The 21445-nt window shown below is 40.7% G+C and overlaps 1 protein-coding gene across 1 annotated transcript in view; it reads left to right on the forward strand.

Moving 5' to 3' along the window:
* lrrc7 (leucine rich repeat containing 7) overlaps positions 1-21445 on the forward strand; it is a 113707-nt gene that overhangs the window by 198 nt on the left and 92064 nt on the right. The gene's annotated exons all lie outside the window — the stretch shown is intronic.

A 21445-nucleotide genomic window follows, 5' to 3' on the forward strand; every position in this document is an offset into this window, starting at 1 on the left:
AATTATCTCATGTATGAATTCCTTTTCATGTACTGTACCGTACTCATATAACAGATGTGTGCAATGGAAAGTCTGGCTGTTCAGGATTTTAGAGCAGGACAGTTTGTAGCAGGTCAGTTCGTCACATCTAATGGCTTCATAGAGAATCTAGAGAGAAAACTTGTGTCTCCTTTAAGCCATTCACACGGCAAAACTATGACACAATCAGCTCATGGACATTGCAACATATAAACGTGACGTCAGCAGTAAATCAACTGTAGCAGTATATAACGACATTTGGGTCTGTATCTGCTGCAGGCGAATTTAACACAATGTTGGATGTTATTCCGCTCCATATAAAACAGACCACGCCTAAATATTAATATTCTCTTTTGGGTTGAACACAATGCACACTCTACCCCATTTGATACATGAGAAAAAACATGAAACCATTAATTTGCACATGCAAAAATGAACTGTTTTTGCCTCCTTAATTCTCCCCCACATTCTTTTCAGTATAATTAGTGCCCCCTGCTGACAGCAGCGTGTACAATCAGCTGTACTGTGATGCTGAGGGCTGTGGCAACTTCGGCACTGCAGTAAGAACAGATTTTTTTTTGTCTCCTCTTGTCTCATTAAATGCTCTGTATACAGTGTAACTTCTTAGACGCATCTCAGAGTTGTCTGCAGCACTAAAACTACAGAGATGTACTTGATATGCAAAAGTTTCGATCTATCTATTGAGTCAGCCGCTCTGACCAGTGGTACCCGCTCCATTCGTCTGCACAAGAGCTTGGCTGGATTGTAGGTTTGAAAAGGTTTGAAATGGAAGCTGCATGCATAGACTTTTTGTGCTTTGTGAAAACCAACATTGTTATGCTGTTCTGCCGCTGAAAATATTTGCACTATGCAATTGCTGTGAATCCAAGCTCCATGAAAGGATTTTATGCCCCACAATTAAAGATGAAATTAGTTTTTTTTCCTTCTATCCCAACTAACACTGATGCTTTCACTTCTCTCTACCCCTCCTTGTCATCCCGGGGTAAACTGAGTGCATGTAGTTTGTATTTTGTAAACTTCTCTGTCCTCCTCTGTTAACTAACACTCAGTGCTGCATTTAACTGCCCATAGCAGGTCGTTTTGAAGCAACAGTAGCCCATAATACTAAGACAGACTGCTGCTGCTGCTGAGAGCTGAAATATTCAACATCCATCCACACCTCTGACAGCGAGAGAAAGAGAGAGAGAGAGTTGAGGACTTGAACTCCTTTCTCTCTCCCACATCTCTCCTCCTGCTCTGCAACACGCAGCATCCCTCTCTGTTGCTAAGCAACTGTAAAATAAAGTGGTATGCTCTGAAGTCAGAGAGAGGGAGAGGGAGAGAGAGAGAGAGACAGAGAGTTCGCAAGTACCGCAATCCACTACTGTTTGTTTGGCTCTGTACATGATCCCACCACAGCTCTCTGTATACCATCTGTGGATCTGCGAGGACTTGTGACTTCTGGTTCTCTGTCAGTCGACCAATCAGCGTTGGCTGGGAGGCGGGCCCAGCGGTTCCCTAGGTTACCTGTGTGATTGACGTTCAGCCTCCTGCAGCGGAGCGCGCGGCAGTGTATCACTGATGCTCCTGCTTTCCCCCGGAGACTGTGGAGAAATCTGGAAGACAGGAGAGACGGAGAGAAAAACACAAGAGCAAGAGGAATGCTAATTATTTAAAGTCTTTCGCTCTCTTCCTCCTGCTGTCTTTACTGGAGAGATGAAAGCTGGAGCTCTGGAAGAAGCCGGCTGACGGGAGAGGAAAGGAAGGATTCCTGAAGAAGGGGGATTTGTTGGTAAGAGAAGCCTCACACCACTTTTTTTTATCTGTCTGTCTTTGCTTTACCAGTCACCTGTCCTTGCCAGCACTGTGAATTATGGGACAGCAGGTAAACAGGGGTTTCTCTGGGCTGTATGTTATGTGTTTGTGTGTGTGTGTGTGGGTGAGACAGAGAGAAAGACAGATTCTCTGCATGCTGCGTGGCTGTAGAGGAGGTTTAGTGTTACTGTATGAAGCCTACATTGCATTGGATGCCAGTTTTACAGTATCAGTTATGCAAAGGCTTTAGCTGAGTCAAGAGCTGCTAGTCTATATGGGACTATAGGAGCCAGGGTGATTAAAATGACACTATATATATGAGCTGTGTCAGTCATCTTGGGGCCACAGTTACAGCTGAGGCAAGGGTATCTAGTCTACTGTATCTGCATAGGAGGAGGAGTATTAATTACATAACGCTCCATCTATACTCCTGGATCAGGGCTGTGCAGCACCATACTGTCCCACTTGTCCAGAAAATCCTCAGTGCTACCATCATTTGGAGGAGCGAGGCTGTCTGATTCTACTTTAACCTAGAAAGACATTGAGGCTGTTTCTGATGGGATAGTCTGAACTCCACTTTTGTGTTGAGGAATCCATCCATCTGTACATAAATACGTCTGTGTACACCTCAGTTGGAGGATTTACAGTGTGAGTTAACAAGTGGGCAGGTGAAAAAAAAACCACTCATAACTTTTGATCCCCCATGTCTTGTTACAATTTGGAAAGATAATAAAAAGAAGATGGGACTAAGGGGTCATGCGTTGGGTTCAATTTGCTGTTAAGTGCAGGGCATTCGTGCCAGCCCGCCGTGCCACCAGGATTCCCTAAAACATCCATTAGTAACCTGGGGTCAGGCGACAGCCGGCTCCTCCGTGTCCTCGGGACTCAGCTGTGCACAATCGGGGACTTGGCTTTCTGCTCCACTGCTCTCCTGCTGAGAGTCGTCTGCCCGACCAACTGAGGACACTTCATACACTTTTATTCTGTTTTAAATCAGGTGTGAAACTTTAAGTCTGTTTTTTTTCTCCCTTTTTAGGAATATTTTTGTCCCTTGTTGGGTTTTGTGAGAATGGGGCTGGACTACACAGGAAAGCTGACCTGGTATAGACAGTTATCCCAAAACCCAATATCATACAATTAGATTATGTAACAAAGATATTTTGACAACTGGGATACTACGTGGGGGAAAAACTGGATTATTTGGCTCTTGTGTTGGGACCTCCCTGCTGTCAGTCAGAAAGCTGCAGATGCAAACTTACAGATGCGTAATGGAAGTTATGTAAACGCACATTTTTGTATTTTTTGAGTGCAGAAATGCAACAAAATAAACTCATTTTCAGTTTCTTAAATGATATTATAGATTGTGGGTGACAATTAAATTCAATCCAAATTCTAATTAGTTTTGGGTTATTCTTCTATATCTAATCAAATAATCATTTCAAGCATTTTTCAAGTAAAAATGTGAATTTAGTGACACTGTTGCTCAGATAAATTGAGCTATTTCAATGTGTGACACTGAGCTTTGTAAAAATTAAATTATATGGGGCGTTTTTCTTTGTTTTCAAGCATTTTATAGACAAAATGGTCTGCAGACTAATCAATAACTGTAACAATTTTCAGTTTTATCCTCACAGATGTAGAACACTTCAGCATCCATATAACAGATCTTTGTCCTGGTTTGGGTCCTTTGTATTAACAACAGCAGTCTCTTTAAACGCTAAATCATATATGACCTGTGAAACAAAATCAACACGAACCTTCAACCTGGATAAGTCACATACTTTTTTATCAGCAGTTTACCCATGTAAGTGATCATCCTCACATTTTAAATGCATCTATTCAGTGTTTGTTGAAAACAAAGAACTACTCCAAGTAGCCTATCAGCATGAAACAAAAACTAAAGCTGAGCACTGGAAGTCATTTTTGGATTCGTTTTTATATAAGGGGTTTAGTATATGTCCATCAGAATTATCTGGCAGTGTAGAGACGGCTTTCAGACAACATTTAAACCACATGGTGGGACACAATTTATAGAAAAATATGAAAGAACAGTTCAGTGAATAAATAAATTAGAAAAAATAGTTCTTAAAAAGTGTCTTAGCTGAATTAAAAATCAAGACATTTGTATATCTTAAGTCATGAATATGGCCTCGACTGTACTAATTCTTAAAACTAAAGCTAAAACACTTCAATCATTTGAGTTAAATAAGTCTACCATAAGATTTATTGCAAGAAATAATGCCAACAAAATCCTATTTTATACACACACAGATAATTTTAAAAATGGAGGAGGAGGATATTTCGCTTCCTCTGCCTATGATCGTACACTCTCGTACACTCTTCCTCCTGGATTGAGACATTTTTGTTCCAACCATCTTGATGTTAACTGACTCACTCTGCTCATAAAACTCTGCTCCATCTTGTCAAACGGAAGAGAGCTGACTAACATGGCAGCCTAACAGGTTTTTTCAAGTTGTCGTAGGTAACCTAAAGAAATTCTGCAACCAGCTGGAGCCAAATGTTTTCATTTAGCTTTAGGCCCACTATTTCTGTGACTACGGGTCTGATATCAGTCCACACAATGAATTCAGCCGCTCACTCCAGATATAAATTTACAATATGAATCGATCAGCTTAGCTACCAGCTCAGATGGAAGCTGAGGGCTTCATGTTTGTTATTAGTGAGAGTTAATCACATATTCTGTAGCATTACAGTAGCTACAGTTGGAGGTGTTCGGGTCTCTAGAGCTACTGCCTGTCTGCCTGCCTGCGTAGGAGGAAACATCTCATCTTCACAGCTCTGTCTACTGCAGATATAAAGCTTTGGGATTCGTTTCTGCTTCATTAGACTGTATGCAGAGCAGTGACAGGGAAGATGACAGAGGGAATAAGGAAGGGGATGAGACAAGCCACGAGCCAGATTTGAGCCCACGACATCACAAGTACACAGTATTCACCTTAACCCACGGATTCACTGGGATCCCCCACAGCTGAGAGATTCTTCTAGCTAAGCGTACTGTAACATCAGGAATCCTGTGATTACAGCCTGAATGCTGGTAACCTAAAATCTCTCCTGACTGGGGCTGACTGGTGAAGGTTTCACTGCAGTCCATCATGTCTAAGCACAACCTGTAAGATCAAAGCATGACAGTGAGTTACTGACACTTTTCAGCATCAACAGGAGGTATAAAACTGTAATTAATGCCAAATGTGATTGTAAGATTATACAGAAAACTCAGAATTGAACAGATGTTGTATTAATTAAATTAATAAATTACAGATGATTAACTTAGCTTGAAGACTGGAAGCAGGGGAAACAGCTGAGATGTAAAAATGACAGGCTAGCTTGAACCTACGATGAGTGATTTGTTGGGCGCTGCAAAACGGCAGAAACAGGATTTAAACACAACACCGACGTATCATCGCCTTTTAAGATACGAAGCAACATTAGCAACCAATTAGAGACGTGTTTCTGCCCACCAGATGAATGAGAGCACTTCTACATTCCCCATGTGGCCAAAAAAATCAGTTACTGCAGGTTTAAGATGCTGACAAAGTGTTTGGTCCGTGCTCAGGAGAGCTGCATCATGGTGAATTACTTGTGCATCACTTTATACACCCACACAACAGGTAAAATGATGCACAAGACATTGAAAATAATTTTAAAAAGCAAGAGTTTAAGACAATTTAGGATGGAGGATGTTGTTTGTGTGCCTGTACGGTCTGCGTGTATGTATTTATATCCGAATAATTACCCTGTCTGGTTTCAAGGTTAAACAGTCTTTGGTGATGACACCCCTGTGGCCCTGACTGCATCGCCGTCCTGCAGCACTGTAGGCTTCAGTTCGAACATCCTACAAACAATCGTAGTTGCCTAGAAATATCATCCAGGACTCAACGAGGAGGCTTATTTGTTGCCTGGACTTTTTTGTTTATTGGACGTCCCTATAGAGCTTCAGCTCTTTGATTGCTAATGAGCTGTAACTGTTGACACACTGACCTGTGTAAACAGAGAGTGAGACAGTTTGTAATATTTGAACTACTTAGTTGAGGGGAGTTTGGTTTGATCTGTCTGGCCGAGGAAGAAGTGTGTTGATGTTGAAACGCTGCTGTTCACTGAGACTTAAAGGGATTTTGGTGCTTTTTTTCTGACGGCTTCCTCGTTGGTCAAGGTTGTGTTTCATGTTTTGAATGAGTTTAATTTCATCTACACGTAGTAAAACAGGGGCCATCACACTGACATAACTGCAACAGCGATGCGATACAGCAAAAGATGATACAGAACATTAGCAGCATTTTATGTATCGTAAGGACACGATGGTGGTTAAACTGATTGTGGTCTCTCAAATTTTGATCACTTAATAATGCAGGATAATGTACTTTAATGATGCATAGTCCCTTACTATTGTACAATACAAAACAATACAAAAATTGATATACAGTTAACCCAAGGACTTTTGGCTCCATCGTGGTCTGAGGCCTCTCAACTGTTGCCCACATTAGCCGGCTGGTAATACAGTCCCGATTTGGAAAGAGCAAACTTCCCACGTAGGTACACCCCGAAGAAATGTGTAATCAGCCAGAATAACAGGAAAAAAACAAAACAAAACATGTAAACCAATCAAATTAAAGTAGGTCCAGTTACAACTGGGGCACCTTGACCTACATATAAAGACAGACAGACAAACAGAGAGACAGACAGGTTAAAAAACAAACATAAAAGACTGTTTGAAAGATGTGGGTTTTCTGTTCGTGAATGAACTCAGGCTAAGTATAGATGAAGTATTTCCTAAGTAGTCTGGTTTCAGACAGACTGTCCTTGTGTGTGTGTGTGTGTGTGTGTGTGCATGTGGGCGTCACTGTATGTGTGTGTGTGTGTGTGTGTGTGTGTTTGCTCGTCTGTCTGTATAGTTACTGTATGGTTGCATCATTCTCAGAAGGATTTTGAAACGGTGAGAAATGAGCAGAGAGAGGAAGAGAGAGAGACAAAGGAGGTGAAAGACAGAGAGACAGAACAATACTTGCCAGGCTTCCACTTGTGACATTAATATCAACATTTAAAGATAACTCATCTGTCACAAACCGAGAAAACAGCGTGAAGAAATGATGATACATGCGAAGAGACTTAGTGTGACTCACTCAAATGGCGAGCTTTGCACACTTTTCCATTATTGAACAACGTGAAATCTTGTTAATCTGTGATCAACTAACAGCCCATAACAAATGTCTGAGACTGGCCCGCACCTTCAGATAACCGAAGGGTTGTTGCATTCATAGGACTGAGAATCCATATGTGTTTGATGTTGATGCGCTTGGCTCTTACATTGCAGACACAAAAGACCTTTGAATTGAACACAGCTAATCTCACATATGTATGTGAGAAATAATTTTGGCATAAAGTCACCACTTTGTGATCATTTGGTACCATGATCACCTGTAGTGGAGGAAGTATTCAGTATTATCAGCTGACAGAAACATGCATAAAATATCAAAAGTGAAAAAAATATTCATTACTTTTACTTTTCATATGGTACTTTTTATACGACATTATGGGAATGAAGCATTACTGTCTAAGTGGCACTATACCATTGTAGTTTGAGGTGGGTCACAAGCTAAATGCATTTGCAACCCCCGTTTAAAGCTTTCCATACCTTTCTCTCCTCTGTGTGCCAGCTGTGGCTTTTGGTAGATGGCCAACAAAGTGTTCACATTATTTCATGGGGCTGAATGCTGTTGTGATTAATTTGCTGCATTGCACCCCAGACCGTACATAATACAACAGGCAATTGCACAAAGGACTGTTACGTTCACAGTTTGCTGTTTCTTTTTTTACATCGTCAACTGTCACAACAACAAACAGAGCAGAAGTCCACCCACAAACGTTTTTTTTTGTGTTTGATTTGATATAAAGAAGAAGAAAAAAAAAAAAAACACCACCAGACTTACTTAATATAGTGTGTTCACATCTATGTGTGTGTGTGTGTGTGTGTGTGTGTGTGTCTATCCTCATTAGGACCATTTCTGGTATAAACACTGACTTTATCTGGACCGGTCCTCATGAGGGACCAAAGCCCAGTCATAATGAGGCAAAACATCACATCTGAGGCTAGTTAAGGGTGAGGTGTGACTTGAGGTTGGGCATGAACTGCTCATGGTTAATGTTAAGGTCTGGTTTAGGCCGTCCACAATGAGGGGGAGACGATGCTAACAGGGACAGCTGCACAAACTTGTGCATGTAACTCAGCAGGAAATGGACAGCTAAGAGTAAGAGACTTGTTCTCGATTTAACCACTGCGGATTGAAAGGGAGAAATAAACTCACTTTATGTTGTTAAAATATAAATTCCTTTATCGTAGTCACAGGGTTGCTGAGTTTGTGTGTGTTCCTTAAAGGCGTATTTGTGTGTAAAGGAAATGATACAACATAAAGTCATTCATCGCTCTGTGATATCAAAATTCTGACACATTTTATTTGTGTGAGACTTGCTGTTATATTATTTGTGAGAGCTTTTTTATCTATTAATCAGAAAAGTATGAGGAAAAACGACTATTTTGAGAGTGATATCTTTTGTTCGCACACAAGCTGCTCATAAACCACGATGATATCCACTGTGTGTTCAATTGCTTTTGTAGCACAGCTAATAAGCTTGCAAAACTATTCTGTGCCTGTGATTATGATCCATTTAATGCCTGATCCTTCTCTTGACAGTGGAGACAATCACGCACTGTTAAGAATCAATACATTTTAGATCAGGACAAGCCATCAAAACACTTCTCTGAAGATCTAAAAATATAGCTGCAGGGGTGGAAATCCACCTGGCGTGTGTGTGTGTGTGTGTGTGTGTGTGTGTGCCTCTGCATCTACTATCATCTGCCAACAAAAACACAAATCCCACTTACAATGACTAAAACAGACAGACAAAAGACAAAATGGAGCAACAGCAAATGATTGATCATATATTTGATCAGCAGGGATAAATCATGGTTAAAATCTGATAAATCACCGGCCCTCTGTTGTGCTAATGAGCACTGAACACAGAACGCATGCAATTGATGGGAAAGTCATTAGTTCAGAGGGTATTTGGCCATAAAGTAGATGAAACATCTGAGGATTACCAAAGTGATTAGAAGTCTTCCTGTGGGGAACATGAATGTCTGCACGGATTCATCCTCTGGGGACCATGAATATTTGTACCAAATTGAATGTCAATCCCTCTGATAGTTGTTGGGATGTTTCAGTCTGGATCTCAGTAGTGGACCACCTGACCCTTTCCTAGAGCCACGCTGTTAACATGGCTCCCTCAGTGATCAGTGCTCAGTTGGAGTTTCAGTTTTACTTGAATCGGTTTGAAATAAATCAGCACTCAAGGGTCTTAGGAGCTCTACATGAGTCATAAAATTGACATCTTCAGATTTAAAGCTTGTAAAACCAATTAAAGGCCTTAGCTAACTATCATCATGTTAGTTTCAGATGAAAGACTCGTGAAACCTGTAGAAACCCTGACTCCACTCCTCCTCTTTTATTCCCTTTCCTTCGCCTCATCTCTCCTCCTCCCCTCTCCCTTCCTTTCATCTCCTCTTTTCACTCCATGTCTCTCTCATGTTTCTTCCTCTCCTCGTTTGTTTCTCTCTTTATCCTTTTGTCTCCACTCCTCTTCTCTCTCTTGTTTCTTCTTCCCCTCTCTCCTCTCTTTTCCTCTTTTGTTCCTCTCCTCTCCTCTCCTCTCCTCTCCTCTCCTCTCCTCTCCTCTCCTCTGATTAGCTGCAGCTCTGTAGGTTACCATAGCACCCGAGAGAGAAAAAGTCAACCCACACGGAGTCTCCTGCCATTCTCGTCCCCTCTCTCTTTCCAGTCTGCCATTGTGTCTTTCCTCCTGCTCTCTCTGTCTACCTCAGCTCTCTCACTGTCCTCCCTGCCTTGTGCTGTTCTCCTTGGCGCACCGCCATTATCGTTTTATAATATTGTTTATGTCTCATGGTGAATTTTGTTCATCTGTCTTCACCTGAGTTTATGCGTGTTTGTGTAGGCTTGTGCGCATAAATGCTCGGTTATGAATATGCAAAGATGTACTGCCCAACATGACAAATCAGCCTCACTGTCCGCCCACACACACAGGATGCCCATGGACACACACACATACACACACACACTCTCATAGAGATCCACAGCAAAGAGTGGGCTCTGACTGGATGGACCCTTCAGACTCTCCAGAGTTGTTGACTGTAGCCAGCTAGAGCAGGCCACTGATATGTGTGTGTTCTGTTCTGTTTGTTTGGTTGTTTTTAGTTCTTTCTGACTAGTTAAGTGTCAGTAACTGCCTCCCCGGTGTGAATGCTAACAGAGCATTCATTGGAAATTCGCGTGTGTCATCGTATGTAAGGTTTGTGTTTGTGTGTATTTGGGAGAGTGAGTCATCAGAGAGCCTTCCCAACCATTACCGAATTAGATCGGGCGGTTTGAGGTTGCCAGTGGACGACAGCCTGCGGTTACTACATGTTAAGGCCACTTTGCATAGACATCTATACTCTACGGTCTCCATGCTTATGTGTGCATGAATGATCATTGCTCAGAATCACGAATTTCTCTCAGGGGACTTTACGGCTCGTGCAATATACATGAAACACCCTTTATCTTAATTAAGGGGGAGCTGGGGAACCTAAGGGGAAAAAACAATTTTACACATCAAAGTCTGTTTACAGGTCTTGGGGAGTACTACTTCATATGTGAAAAAAGTTGTATAAAGCCGTTTGTGGTTCCAGCGGGAGCTGCGTTAAGTGATAAATTGCCTCACATGACGTCACTTGAGTCAGTGTGGGTTGTAGCTGGTAACTACATGTTTGAGATGAAGACATTTTGGAGATTTAGCGTTACCAAGTGAGCTTACCAAACCTCTGTAGCCTGCTCTTCATCTCTGCTTGAGATGTGTTCACATGTCCACTGTGAGTCTGGCAATGTTTTAGGAGTGTGCTGTTAAAAAGAAAGAGAGACCCATCCTTTAGGATGGACAGAAAGGACATTCTGTATATAAAGAGTAGACAGACGTAAGAGTGGTACAATGGTGGGACAGTGGTGCAGGTTTAGTGAGAAACCAACAAGTCCTCTAGACTGAACGACAAAAATAGGGCGTTTGGCATCGCCTGATGTTAACAAAAATGTTTGATGTTCTCTGATCTACAATCACTTTTGTCACAGGTTTAGCTGGATTGTTTAAGGTTAGTGTGTGTGCTCATGCTCATGGTTAAAAGGAAGACAATGTTGATAGGAAACAAGATGCGACAGTGGTCAAGGCTTTGTTGCTTTAGGCATTTAAACAAATGATAGATTCTGATCATTATTCTGGGAAGGACAGTCTTGGAGATACAGAGTCATACTATTAAATAAATAAAGACAGATAGATAATACATAACAGATTAAGTGTTTAATGTTGAGGAAGATACTCATCTCAAAGGAGCTCTGTCAAACATAACTTGGAGTGAGGAGAAAGAGAGGAAAAAAGAGGGAGGACAGAGAATTAGAGGAAGGGCATGGAGTAAAGGAGCGGAAACAAGCTTGGCGGTCCACCAACTGTAGTTTCCAGTGATCTTTCAGAATACCATCTGCTGTATGCTCCATTCACTATTTACTGTATTAAATAATCTATGTGGTCTGACAATCAGTGGGATGCTTCACTTCCTGATGAATAATGGTTGAGAATGTTGGTCAATCCTGGAAACCAAAAAAGTTTAAATACATATCACCATTTAAATAACACATACAGACGATATAGTTAAAGGTGCCCTGGGGAGCTTTCTTCTACAAACGGTTTCTGTTTTACAATAAGCATTTACAAGCAAAGATTAACGTCCTCTTCGTCCTACATCCACTTTTGAAAAACCCTTCTTCCTCACTGCATTTATTCGTACATACATATATTTGTTTGCACATTACTGCCACCTGTGGAATCACTGAAACTAACAGCAGGATGTGAACTACATGCTCCCACCTACTATGTTACAGTCGCAACAGGGACCCAGATACAGCGTCAGTGATCATAAACTTCACAAGGTACCTTTAACTCTAACTCAAAATGTGGTTTATTTGAATAGCAACACGTTCATTAAAGATGTCTTTAACATTAGATTAGATTTTCTTGTGTACTTGCACAGGGAAAAAACAAAATGCTGTTCCTCCATGCTCACAGCAGTGCAACAAGAGAGGATGAAATTCTGCATCTAAGAATTCACACAAAAAATACAACTAAAAACATAAATATCGAAAAAAGCAGCACAGTGCATAAAAATGCATTTAGAGAAAAGGCGCATGTGTCATTTAGATGTTGACAACTGATGGAGGGGTGATAGGGTAGGTGGAGGGGTGGGTTAACTTTTTCCCACTGGTGGCATTTTGAAGCAATGTTTTCAACAGCAGGTCCCTAATTTGATTACGTTTTTACTAGCAAGGTAAAAGGTAACAACAGTGATTGGTTACACGTACAGTTGTTCAGAGGGTACATGTCATTTGTATATTTTTCTGTTCCACATTTTACTTTTCATAGTGATGGTCATTTTGGAGCCTCATTACTAAATGCTGCGTCTCGGGTAGATTGAGTTTTGTAAACTGTAAAAGCTCAATAAAAAGCCTTGGAAAACACTAAATAACCTAAATGATTACTAAAGGCATTCAGCAATGGTTTATGCTGCTGATGTTTTAACAGCAAATGCAAAAAGCATTGTGAGGAGGTGTGTGCTGTCCTTGGTCACACAGTTAATGGAGCTTACTCAGGTGTTCAGTACAAGCTGCATCAGGTGTGGGCAGGTAGAGAGAAATAATGTAATAAGATTGAGCAACTGAGTCAAAATCACAGTTGCTTCCGTCCTGATGTGGTTAAAATTGAATGTATGGGTGTGTGAGGTAGGAGTTAGGTGTGAATCACTGCTGTAGCCACAAATTACAGCCGGTTTACCAAAACAGCTTCTGAACGTTCAGCTGAAAGGAACAGAGAGCGATTTGTATGCAGAGTCGTGAGTCATGTGGATGACAGTTAGGAGAAGTTTATTCAACTTTGACACTTGTGGCTTTGTGTGTCAGTGAGTCGTTAGAAAACAGAAATCATTGTGACAGATTAAAGACTGTGCGTGCGTGCGTGTCTGTGCGTGTCTGTGCGTGTGTGTGTGTGTGTGTGTGTGTGTTTCTGTGCATGCAGCAGGTGGAGCCCTGGTTCCAGTGTTGAATGTCACATTGATAATTGATGCATATGTGCCTTGTAATCATTTGTGGGGATTTATCTCTGATCTGGGGATTATTAGTTTAGGCTGTAAACGCTGTGGTGTGAGGCAGTGGTATACATACTACATACTTGTTCCTATACAAATGAACATTAGATAATTATGGGGATTTAAACCTGGTCTGCATTAAGTTTCTGATTTATTGTAAGGTGTGGCTTTGGCTTTTGGTTAAGTTTAGAATTGAAACTCGGTTAACAGTAGGGTAAATGTTGTGATTAAGATTAAGGATTGGTATAAAGTAAATCAATACAATGTCATCACAACTTAAAAAAGTAAAGCAACAGTTCCATATTTTTTTTTTACTTTATTTCATTTTTAGAACAAAGCAGACATAGTTAGAAAATTTTTTCAGCAATGCAGATTTGAACAAATCCTTCTATGATCTATAAGATTAAACTAAAATGCATGAGATTTAAGAAATCTGTGATGAAAATGCTATGATGAAGCAGTGTTATCATTTTAGTTTAGATTGGGAATTTGTTCATTAAGTTTGTCTTTTGTGGCAGTTCTTTTATGCAGCAACTCCTATTAATCCAAGAAAATGTTATTTCTTAAGGAGGCAATAAAAGCAACCTTGAACATTGAACCCTGAACGTTACGTATGTATTTCCACAGATTTCCTGATGTAATTGCTGTTATGATGTTGCCAACAATGTCTCTATACAATACAAAGAAGCATTGACTGATTAATGCCATAGGCTACTCTATATGCATGAAGTAGGTGGATATGTGCAGAATATATACATGTCACTGTACAGTATATACAGCTTGCTAATGTATACCTGTATTGACCCTACAAGCAACAAAGCCACTGAACAACCAAGCATGGCCAGCTACATTGAGCCTGAGTTGATTGAATGGTTTTGACGTCATATTACTTTATGAACATCACATTTTGCCGCCTCTGCAATGCACAGAAGCTAACATTAGCCTGCATAGTGTCAGCTAGCTAAATAGCACACTTATGTTGAGAGTGCCAAGCCCCCAGGAAGTGCGACAGGCTTTGAAGCCACTTTTACATAGTGGCCAAACCGTATAATTACAACAATGGCGTCTGTCATGTGATGCCATTGGACCCAAAAGGATTTTTCCCACAGACTTACAGTGTAAATCAGCGGAGGAACTGTCAAATTGAGTGTCAAAACCCCCGAGAAATTACTTTTCACTATCAGAATTTGATTCATTTGGTCTGGTAACATTTGGAGAGTCTGGAAGAGCTGCATGATTAAATCATTTTATTCCATTCAAATTAGCGGAGGGCTAGAGTTAGTAGTACACATGCTCTATGGGTCCAACATTACAGAAGATTCGGGGTCCTTTTACACCTGGGAAGTCAAACTTTTTTGGCTTCATGCCATTTTTATTTAGGAACTGCTTCCGAGAGTGAAGGGGAGTGAAAATGCCGAAAGAAAAATTGGCACTTCACTGCGTTATTTGACTACTGAAAAAAAGTTACGGCGCTCAGCTTTGAACTGTAGTGCAACATGCCCGCCATGTCACCAGTTTCCAGTGAAAATGACTTGTGTGACATGACGATGACTATAAGGACATGTATGAAAGTGACCTCTTCATCAATGAATCAGACGTAATAAAACTGTTATATAGATAAATTCAGCAGGTTATGGAATGCACTGTATGGTCTAGATAGATAGATAGATAGATAGATAGATAGATAGATAGATACTGTCCTCCGTGCTCTGCTGGTTAGTTTCCATGGTAACGGAGTGTTGCTGAGCTGGTCGTCAGGCTGCCCACTCAGCCCGCACAGCTCTCAAACACACACAAACACTTACAGTACTTATACACGCACTCATTCACCCATAGAAACTCTCACACACCGACACACACAATTATGCATTACAGTTGTATTGACTGGACTCAAGAACACAATCACTACTTACAATATTGACACAGTTACAGATAGACAAATGCACACACAGGTTACACTCATACAAGTGCTTGTATACCACAAAAGGGCTATTCCATCCTCATCTTTTTCGGCTGAGCAGTGTGTGTGTAAATACACTCCCTCTTTTTCAACCTCTTTTGGGACAGAAGTAAGTAGTGATCAGATGCTCGCGGACACTGGGTTACCAACTATCACTTCTACAGGCACAGATTTATTCAACCAAGTTGGTCCACGGAAGGATCGAAATCCAGGAACACACGCATGTTCAAAACTCAGTCAGATATGGTGTGTATGGGTTAGCTAGCCCACTCGCAGCGCTGCAGAGACAAAGACAGAAACAGAAATACCAAAGTAGGTTAGAGCAAAGCATTCTGGGATAGCAGGATACCCCCTGGGCTTCTGCAAGAGGCTCTCTTTCTTTCTCCCTCTCGCTGCTTCTAGCTCCGACTCTTTCTTTCACTTTTTTCTGCATGTTTTCCTTCTTGCTCTATTTCTCTCTCTTGCATTCTTTCTCCTCACTGACTTAATCTCTTTATGCTGCCTCTCTCTGCTGTTTGGCATCAAGTTAAATGCCGCTTCAACACTGTACATGGGAGAAAGTGAGAAAAAAAGAGGTATAAAATACCAGATGAAGATATCAGAATCAGGTTGTTTAAAAACCAGAGTGGTGTTTTAATTTTTATTTCTAGGTCTTACATCTTTATCTGAGGCTCTGTTGGGCCTCCTCCTGCTCTCTCTCATATGCACATGGCTGTATTGTAGGTTTCTGCCACTATGTGGAGTCAAGGCAAACATTACATCCTTTCCTGGGATGATACGCTCAGAGACATGACTTCATGTTTAAGCTCTAGTATTTCTCGAGCAAGTACTTTCATCATTACAAATTAACTTATTAGAAAAAGAACTTGTTATTTGTTAATTACTTTATAATTGTAAATTGTTTTTTTTTTTTTTTTTAAGTATTCAAGATTACACACATGGCTGCTCGGTCTAATTAGAGCTGTCTTCTTTTTTTTTTACTTTCTTTAATGTTTTTTTTCTCTGACACCATTAGCATGTGTCAACACGTATCAACATTTCACAGCAATTTATTAAAGAAAAAAATCCACCTGTCACCTCCTGGCGACACACAGTTCAAAGACGAGGAAGCAGTTAATTAACTTATAGCAGCTTTTGGAACCCTGTCATAAACATTTAGTCATTCATTCATTCATACATTCATTTGGCTAGTCGCACTCACTGATTCATCAAATGAATTTCATTCATCCATCCCTTTCTTCTTCCTTTTTCTGTCTCTGTTTCAGTCAGCAGATTGTAGGGTGGACGAGATGAAAACAAAGTGATGGACGGAGAGAAGGGAAAGATGGATGGAGTGGAGGGAGGGAGGAAAAGCTGTTTGGCAGATCTGTTAGAAAATCTAGTGAGTAGCTGAAGAGTCGCTGGCTTCATCCCCAGTGTCTGACTGTGCCCACTACAACGCTTTGAATTACAATGAAGCTCCTCAGGGATGTTTTTTTTCCCCTTTTCTAAAGGAGGCTTAATTATTAACAGGTTTTATTTGTATAAGCCATTAATAAACAATGTCTCCCTTCCTGACTCTAAAGCAACCTGTCAATACAAACATTTTATGATGCATTTAAGGAGCAGTTAAACCGCAAAAGTGGCTCCACTTTAGTTTAGCACATTCATATCTATTGTTTTCTTGTTATCTTTTATTATCAAAGCTGTTCAGACTGTCAGATTTTTGTTGACGTCAGGTTTTGTCACACAGGAGTGAATTGGGAACATCCCACTACCACTGTATTACTTCCTTTTGCTTCCTAAATGAGTGACAGCACCAAAACCTCATGCAGTGTACCAGTGTTAAGTCGATGTTAAGTATCAAAACTATTCATTGAGAGGAAAGGAAAGGAGAGTAGAGTAAAATACAGGAGAGTAAATGAAATGGGAGAGTAGTGGAGAGAAAACAAAACAAAGGACAGAGGAGAGAGTGTAGGAAATGAGTGAAAAAAGAACAGATGATAGGAGAGAAGGAGAGGGAAAGAAGGACAGAGGAGAGGAGAGAAGGGGGAGAGGAAAGGAGAGGAAAAGAAGGATGAATGAGAGGACAGGAGGGAACAGATGGATGGAGATGAGAGATTTAAGGAAAAGGAGAGGAAAGGTGGAGGAGAGGAGAGTAAAAGAAGGACAGAGGAGTATGGGACCACTGTTAAATGAAAAGAATGGAAAGGGAAGGAAGGTGGAGATGAAAACAAACGAGAGAGGCGGAGAGTAGAGAAGAGGCAGGATGAGACCATTGTGAGTTTCACCGCTTTGTGCGATGCTCTTCATGCATCCCTACCATCTCCTCTTCCTCCTCCTCCTCCTCCTCCTCCCTCTATCTTAATCTCCTCCCTCCTCACGTCCCTCCCACCCTGAGGCAGAGCCATGCAGATGATGAGATGTATGGATTGTTTTCTCTCTGTGTCTCCTCCTCTTCCCATCTCATCACCTCAGTAATGCATTAGGAGTACGCATGTGGCTTTTTGCAAATGTAGGCCTTACATTTGGGTGTGTGTGTGTGTGTGTGTGTGTGTGTGTGTCAGGGTCTTTATGTAGATTGTGTTGTCATTTTGTGTGTGTGTGTGTGTGTGTGAGTGTGTGTTTCTCTGTGTCAGCGTCCCAGAAAAGGCGGACCTCAGGGAGTTGTGCTCCACTTTCACTCCTTTATTAATTCACCCTTCTCTCCCACTCTATTTGCCAGGATGGACGGGGTGGAAGGAGAGAGAACAAGGGTGTGAGAGGAAAGGGAGGAAGTGAGTTGAAGTCAATGAGTTCAAAGTAGAGTCGAGATGGTAAACACTGATTTTTGTTGTTTCTCCGATGCTTGCGTCCACATGTTACAGTACATTAAGTATTAAACATAGGGGTAGAGTGTACTCTGTGTCTGACTTTCATAGACTCTAAACACTGGTTATTTTTAAAGCAACCTGCTTTCACTCCTCACATCCTTGAGAAACTGCAGCTATTCATCCAACAGGAGCTTTTTTCTTTTTTCTCAGATACGAACAGGGTGAAGCAGCCAACAGACTGTGGGTGGGCAGGGGAGTCAGCATTCACAGTGTTTAGAGAGGAAGAAGACTTTGTGCAGAGTTCGGGAGGACCACAGAACAATTTCCTTCCGCTCATTTGTCCATTCTTCCCTTTTTTTTTGGTGTAAAGTCTCAGATGCAGAGATTTTGAGAAGACTTTGAGCACTGATGCTCGCTTGATTCTTGTTTTCCGGCCCTCTCAAACTGAACTGGCTTGGCCCAAGAGAGGAGCTGTAAATATGCATGAGGAAACAGCATCGTTTGTGTGGGACAGGGGTGTCAGACTCATTTTAGTTCAGGGGCCACATACAGCCCAATTTGACCTCAAGTGGGCCGGACCAGTAAAATCACAGCATAATAACCTATAAATAACGACATCTCCAAATTTTTCCTTTTGTTTTAGTGAAAAAAAGTACAAGTATATTCAATGTTCACGTTTAATGAAGTATCTTTTTACAAAACATTATGAGCAACCTGAAATTCCTTAAGACAAATGCCTCAGTTTATCATTTACACTTTGCTAAGTCATCCCACGGGCCGGATCGGACCCTCTAGCAGTCTGGTTTTGGCCTACGGGCCGTATGTTTGGCACCCCTGGTGTAGGACATCGTAATTATGTATTATGTAACCAAAGTCTGTCTAATTTTATTATTATTACCAGTAGACAGGTGGTGTGGCTCAATAATCTGGCCCCCCGTTACATTTTTCAATACATCCATTGTCACACCTGTACAAATACATGAAATAATAAGACAACACATGCATCAATAGGGGTTATTAAGGTAACATTATGGACCTGAACCCAACTCCCAGTTTTAATTAATCACCTGTGGTGCTATTAGCAGTCCCTAGAAAAGTGGAATCGCTCTCTCTTGCTCCCACGGATAGTAACAACATGATAACTAACACAAGGATGTGTCTGGTAGCTGAGTTACTAACCTAGAAAGATTAACCGTGTAAACTGGAAAGGAGTTTGGGGTTTTATTGTGAAAGAAGAGTACAGTAGTGCAGTAGTATAGTACAGTACATGTATATACTTATATGTGCATGTCTGCTGGTATCTAGGCTAAACCTCTCTGTCTTAATCATAATCATAACGTTCGACGCAGGCCTTTGTCTCCCTAACGAACCGCACTATGACTCATGCCGCATCACCTTGGTGACGAGCATCCCCACATTATTGGATGTTACTTTGATTGCTTGGACAGACAATCTGACAAGCACGCAGGCAGGCTGCTGCTGTTATCTTGTTGTTGGTTCGACTTACTGTTTGTCTTCCCATAAATGATACTTCCATTTCATTTATGGTCTGTAGAGATTTATTTTGGTGTTAATGAGCTGACTGTGAACATGGAAGAACGATGCTTGTGCTGAGTGCACAGTTCAGTTTGGTGAATATTCTCAGTGTAAATCAGGTTAAACTTGCAAAAATGACTTTGCATAACTGTTGGGGAGTGTTCCTCAAGTAACACCATCATTAAAAGGTTGCTTAGAGGTGAGGATGCCAGTTGAGTATGTGTGCATGTGCGTGTGTGGTCTTATGTCTGCAGAAGAAAAATGATGTGGCAAGTCTGATGAACCCATGAACAGATTAAATATATTCAGTTAAACTAAAATAGAATATCAAAGATGCAATTAACCCAGATGTAGATATATCCAAGACACACAAGATTTAGTCATTCAAGCTATCTCTGGAAGTGGTGAAAGATCTATTAAGATCTTTTAAGCCATGCTAAACTTAAAATGTACATTACTATCCTCTGAATACAACCTTTATATTATACAACAGCAATAATGGATCCAACCAGGAAGCACTGGGATGTTAGGTGATTAAAAAAACTCGTTAAATGTATCTTAAAGGCTTAAATGGAACCATTATGCATTTAATTTCTTTGTCAAATACTTTATTTTCTGAACTGGTGACTTGTGCAATGATCAAATTGAGTTCGACTGACTTTCAGTGCAGAGAAAACAGACAAGGATTTTATTTTCAGTGATCACTGTTGGGACTACAAATGAAAGAAAACGATCATATTCTAAGGAATGTGCTGGCAGAAGGCTCATACAAGAAATCACACAATGCAGGGGCAGAAAATCATCAGTATAACCCTTCATTTCACTCTTTACTGAAGACTGCTTTTGTCTCCTATCAGTGCCAAAACACTCACAGACAGATGTGACAAAACATCAAGCTAATATTATCACACTGAGATTTTAGTCCTGTTTTAGCTTAACTGATTTTATTAATGGAGACAAGATTTTTCTTTTTTTTTAAGTGACAAAGTAAAAGGGGTTGGACTCAGCGGTAAGCACAAAGCTTTTATTGTAGTTTGGGGATTACAAAATTATAATATGTCCAGTTTGTTATTGTCAGTATTTTGACAGTTCCTAGACTTTGTTTTTAGTTTGTTGCAGTCAATAAATAGTTTTTATATTTTTCATAAAACTGTTCATTATGCATACACAACAACAAAATTGCTGCTATTTATCAAGTGTTCAATTTGCCATGGCACCACTCAAGGGGACCTTTGGAGGACCTTTCACCTCTCCTCTCCTCCAATCATAGCTTAGCAACCGTAACCAGGCATGGCATACCTGTTAACCTTTGGGTTTCTCCACATGTTGAAACAGTGTGCACGAAGAGCAATGAAATCCCTTACAAAAATGAGCAAAAGTGTAAGCGTTTGATGAAACTGTGTGTTTATCTGCTCTAACATAAGCTGAAAATGTCCCACTAACAAGCTCGGTGCCTGCCGTAGTCACGCAGCATTACTTTTGAGACCAAGGGGCATATCATTAGCTAACTGTGGGATTACAGGTTATGTTCAGGGTCATCTGATTATTTCCCTGCTCAAGACTGAAACTTCACTGTGTGAGAGCTGAGACGCAACTATATTTTGAAGGTTTTAACGTTAGCAGCTCTTTATTTGATTTGAGCAAGTTTACACACTCCAGCAACTTCAAGTAAACTGGCTTTCTCAGATTAATTGGTTGTTCCTCATCCTCAAACATATTTTTTTGCAAAGTGAAAGATGCTGTTTGAAAATATGAACAATTCAGCTAAATTAATCCCATTAATTCCTTGTCTAGATATGATTTTTTAATATTAATGTACATTGCATGGTCTTTACTAGGTAATTACTATGAATTTTGTTGGTAAATCTGCTCCCGTTGTAGCAACTGTGACTAACTAAAAGGGTGAATAGATTCACAGAAACATGACTTTCTCTATGTGTCTGTTAGAACAGGACACCTATATGAAGACGGCACAAGAAGACGGCACAAGAAGACTCCTACTGACCGTTTAACTGAACATGAAGATGTTCAGCAGAGCGTGGTACCCATAAGGCCTTGCAGGGGCCCAGTGGG

This window comes from Pempheris klunzingeri, chromosome 6, assembly GCF_042242105.1.
Source record: "Pempheris klunzingeri isolate RE-2024b chromosome 6, fPemKlu1.hap1, whole genome shotgun sequence".
Taxonomy (NCBI): Eukaryota; Metazoa; Chordata; class Actinopteri; order Acropomatiformes; family Pempheridae; genus Pempheris; species Pempheris klunzingeri.